The 5,000-nt window shown below is 40.2% G+C and overlaps 2 long non-coding RNA genes across 2 annotated transcripts in view; one reads left to right on the top strand and one right to left on the bottom strand.

Moving 5' to 3' along the window:
* Positions 1–5,000, bottom strand: part of LOC135109096 (uncharacterized) — a 76,780-nt gene that overhangs the window by 48,367 nt on the left and 23,413 nt on the right. Inside the window, exon 3 of the long non-coding RNA XR_010272574.1 lies at positions 345–518. This is a non-coding gene — a long non-coding RNA (uncharacterized LOC135109096). The remainder of the gene's footprint in view (positions 1–344; positions 519–5,000) is intronic.
* LOC135109098 (uncharacterized) overlaps positions 1–5,000 on the top strand; it is a 41,848-nt gene that overhangs the window by 34,935 nt on the left and 1,913 nt on the right. Inside the window, exon 2 of the long non-coding RNA XR_010272576.1 lies at positions 286–526. This is a non-coding gene — a long non-coding RNA (uncharacterized LOC135109098). The remainder of the gene's footprint in view (positions 1–285; positions 527–5,000) is intronic.

Genomic DNA, 5,000 nt, shown 5'->3' with positions numbered 1-5,000 from the left:
GAAAAGGGGATAAAAGAGTGAAAGGAGAAAGGGAAGGGATGAATGATAGAGTAGAATGGGAACACAGAGGTGAAGGGTACAAAAAAAGGAGAGTAGGTAATGAGAGAAGATAAAAATGGTAAATGAGGAAAGGAGTGGAGAGTGAAATGGAGATAAAAGGGAGAGAAGGGAAAGGGAGGAAAGGTAAGGAAAGTAAAGCAAAGAAAAGTGAATGAAGCCAGTGCCGTATATAATTCTGTGCAAACTTAGTGTCCGCTTCAGAAACACTAATTCAAACACAAACAGCGAATAGGTAACCGAACTGTAAGAGGAAAAAGACAGTAAAAAGACGATTTGGTACTCACGTGTGACGGCAGTGAGAGAGAGATAAGACACTGAGGATTCGTGGAGCACCAGACCACTCCTTAGTAAGGGTTGACGCCTCGCCTCCGTGTCACTCAAGACTGTTCATTCCTGCCTCCAGTTACTTCCTTCGCCATGGACCCCGCCAGGATATTGCAGATCATCACCAACAGCACCTGGATGGGTGAGTAAGGAACACTGTATCTTTGTCAGGTAATATGAATATGATGAGAATTCCAGTTTTCTTTTATTAATTTTACTGCGATATACAACAATTCATAGCATTAAACGCATTGAGAATAATTTTCACGGGCATCTACAAGAAAGAAATTTATATTAAAAGTTTTTAATTTTTCAATACCTGGTCAGTAAAATGCTTAGATGTTGCTGAAGAATAAAAAAGAAATGTGTTAGAATGATTTGTGACTGAGACGATGTAAAAAACCAGTGAAATGGTTAAGTTACGGGGTGTGTAGTACGTATTTCCTAATATAGTATGTAATCTTTTCTTCGCTTGAATCTTATCTACGCTATGCATCAGTTTCCTCTTTCTTCTTCATCTCCTTCAGTCTTTTTTATTTCTTTGCAATTTATCAACGCCCACCGTCCTTCTCCAGCACGTGGCCATTATTCTTGCTTTTCACGAACCTTCAAGGCTTTTTTTTCCCCTCCTCCGGGATCCTTCCTTCCTCCTTACGTCATCCACTCTGATGCCTGACGCTTAAAAACTTTCCTGCCCTGCACTCGTCCCCTTCGCTAAATCCCCACTGGTGCCTCAAATTCTCAAAACAAGTCATCCTTTTATCCTCCTCGAATTGCCAGTTCCTGAGTAGACGTGAAGACTAATTTCACTTCAGTTTATCTCCTGCTTTTATTGATTAATAATATATGAGTCTGAAGTCTTCCCTAGAATCCCGATCACATATCTTGTTTTGAGGGCGAGATTAGCAGCGTGGTGTGGTGTCATGATAATGTTGTTTTCTTGATACATTGTGTGCGTGTGAGAGAGCACTGTGTGTGTGCGAACTGGAGATAAGCAAAGTTCCTGACGCAAACTGATTACATTAGCTATGCAGTTAAGTACGCGAATAATTACTGCGCGAACATGTTAATTACGGACCTACTGTTGATATTCGATATATTCATTTGTGTGTGTGTGTGTGTGTGTGTGTGTGTGTGTGTGTGTGTGTGTGTGTGTGTGTGTGTGTGTGTGTGTGTGTGTGTGTGTGTGTGTGTTCTGTTTTCTGAAAAGGTTTTATTAGACATTAATAAGCGATCTCATGGATAAAATTAATGAAACTGGACAGAGAAGCGAAAGAAATCACATGACAAACTGAAGTATCATATTATTGAGAAATTCGTTTGAGTGAAGCACACTATAAGTACCACAACAGAAAGATTTGGAGCACAAGATGAGTCAGGCGTTTATCTTGCAGTGGACTATGAAAGCTGTTCATGACAAAGATGATAGATGCATTGATGAGAATGGCGCCCCGTGGCATCCATCGCGTGGATGTAGACAAGCCATGCAATCCGAGCTTCGAGAAGGCCCACAATTAAAATAGGTATACCAATATCTCCCAATAGAGTGCAGCCAACAGCGGTACGTGTTACCTATGTAGCAGGATTCCTATGTGCCAGATAAGGTGGATAACAAAGGACTCAATAGATGTCACAGGTGCCACTATAAAGATAAAAGCTATCTCAACTAACGCACGCTGCTCCTTCACGACCACGCTCTGGCTAAAGGGATGCTCGTCAAGAGGTGTTACATTTAATTCCCGTGATGACAGTGTGATACATCAAAGGCGGGAGGGAACATTTTTTATAAAGTTCCTTTTTTCTAACACATTACTCATTACAACCTATGAATATAATGCAAGCAGATGGTGTTTAGCACTATTTTTTTTTCTTTATTAATTTTTCTTGACAACACAGCTTTCTATTCATCTTCTAGTTAAAGCTGCAGGAGAAATTTAAAAAGTTTCTGGAAGGGGAAATTGCACAAAATGTACAAGACAAACTGCAAAGAGGCGTGCGAAGCTGCACCGTTCATCGAGTAGAGTGGTTGAGGTGCTTTTTTGCTGTACCTTCCCTCTCGTCTTTTGTTGCATACAACAAAGGAATCACTAAAGTGTCATGTTGCTTTGTGATGGATATTTCTTCATCTAGTAAATCAAAATTAGATCACGTTTTCATTATGCACTATTATTTAAATGTTACGTCAGATTCACATAATCGAAAGTCTTAACACCATCATCAACGCTAATGCAGCCTCAGACACTTGTATGAAAGCATGGCAATAATTTTACCAACTGATAGACTGAATATCTTAGGAATATATCTTAGGCAGTTTCCCCCACTCGAAAAAGCCACATTAGCGTTCTCATCATAAGGGATGAGTAACATATGAGTCACGTAAGGGCATTAGCACAGCCCAGTGAGCTTTGAAGAATACCATTAAACAATTAAGTCACGTCCAGTGGTTCTCGGCATTTAACAAGTACATCATAACGTTACCATGAACTCCAAACAACCTCAACACAAGAGTGTAGCACATGCAGAAGCACCTCACACAACACAGTCCTACAGACCTTCCAACTCCATTCATACAGGTATCTACATCTCTTTTTTCAACACCATTTCTTTCCTAAATCCCCTCACCAAGCTCCCTCCCACTGCACTGTAACAGTTCCCCTGACTCATACCACGACCTCTTTCCCACCCTGCACACCTACAGCTATATACAATATCATACATACCGGCATACCATCCTTCCCAGTAATTCAACATCCCCACATCTCTTCTCTTACTAACTTTACTTCCCAGCATCGCTTTTCCCCAGTAGCATAGCATTCCGGTGTGCCTTCTTCCCAGTAGGTATTCTTTTCTCCAGGTGGCTCAACATCCCGGTATCCGTTTTTCACAGTAATTAACATACCGATATTTCTTTCTCTTAGTAACTCAACCCGGTATCAATTTCCACGTTAAACTGCATATCATGTCTACAAGGAACTCAGCATTTCAGTGTCCATTTTCTCCCAGTGACTTCTGACAGTATCTCCGGATATATTCACTTTTTCACAAACGAAATGAGTGAGGGTAGAAAATAACGACAGGATAGGAAGTAAGAAATATTCACGTTTGCCTGCCTTCCTCTGCGGCGTAAGTCCTACACTCACCACAATTTTGCTCATTTCGCTCCAGAATATTATACATTGCAACCATTTTTTAGTATTTCTTTTTCTGGTCTGGAAGTCCCGCGTTCAGTGAAAATAGCAGGGAAAAGTTTACCGCCACAACTTTAAAATAATAATAGGACATCAGAAAATCGTTGCGTTGCCTCTTTCTATCGGTCTCTTTTCAGTGAGAGAGAGAGAGAGAGAGAGAGAGAGAGAGAGAGAGAGAGAGAGAGAGAGAGAGAGAGAGAGAGAGAGAGAGAGAGAGAGAGAGAGAGAGACGATTGCAGTTTAATTTGCGAAAAAAATAAAAAAAGTAAATTTGCATCACGAAACAAACACCTTCCTCCCGATTTCACAGACTTTAATGGAAATCAAACATTCATCACTCAAAATGGTGGAAAAAAATAGCATATGAACCTAAAAAAAACAACTGTTGCTGAATATTCAAAACTCAATCCAACTCTCCCGCACTGACGATTGTTTTCCCCCACAGGCACCAAGCCCCCTTCTCTCTCTCTCTCTCTCTCTCTCTCTCTCTCTCTCTCTCTCTCTCTCTCTCTCTCTCTCTCTCTCTCTCTCTAATAGTCCGGTTTGTCTATATCTGGAATACGAGCTACAGTTTTAGCTTCGTCCTTCTATCAAAAAGATACTGCGAATTTAAGAAACGCTCAGAGCACACACGCGAAGTTTATTCCCAGCAGTAGATTTGCTCTCTTTCTCTCAGTTAACCGATAGCTTGATTAATACTGGCGCTGGTTACGAATGCCGCATTAATAGAGCAATATCAATCATGATATTAATTATTTCGCGTCGTATGATTAATGTACTGTAATGAAGTAACAATAATACTGGAGTTCAGTAAATTAACACCACTCGGTAAAAATAAAAATAAAAATATATAAATAAAAATTCCGAGCGTCATCTCACGAGTGGGTATCCCATTATCAGTTAAAGGAAGGATACTCATAATTCAATACCTTTGAGCGTCCATATTTCAGGGGTCACTCGATTTCACTTTGCAAATATAAGACATGTTCATTTATGTATATCCTCTCTCTCTCTCTCTCTCTCTCTCTCTCTCTCTCTCTCTCTGTCTGTAACTGCCAGGATTCTTAATTCTTTATTCATATTTTTTCATAAAATTCCATGAAATCATACTAAGGTATAGCCACTTATCCAAACGATGCCTTGAAAACTTTATAGATTCGAATATGTCTCTTCTAAACGGCATATATTAATCCACAAATAATTATTTCAGATCTGGAGCTATTTCATTACGGTGCCACTGTCCCAGAACGACTATGTAATGCGAGGAGGAAAACATTTAACCTGGGGCTTGGCTGAACGCTTTCAATCCTTCCTGCTATTGCGGATGAAAGAGGAAAAGAGGAAAAGACCTTGATGGTGCAAAGAGCAGTAGTTAAAGTGCGAGTATTTTCCCTTAAACTCCAAGATTGGCCTCTACAATGGCTCTGA

Source organism: Scylla paramamosain, chromosome 18 (genome assembly GCF_035594125.1).
Source record: "Scylla paramamosain isolate STU-SP2022 chromosome 18, ASM3559412v1, whole genome shotgun sequence".
NCBI classification, from domain to species: Eukaryota; Metazoa; Arthropoda; class Malacostraca; order Decapoda; family Portunidae; genus Scylla; species Scylla paramamosain.
This window is presented reverse-complemented; position numbering and strand designations above follow the sequence as displayed.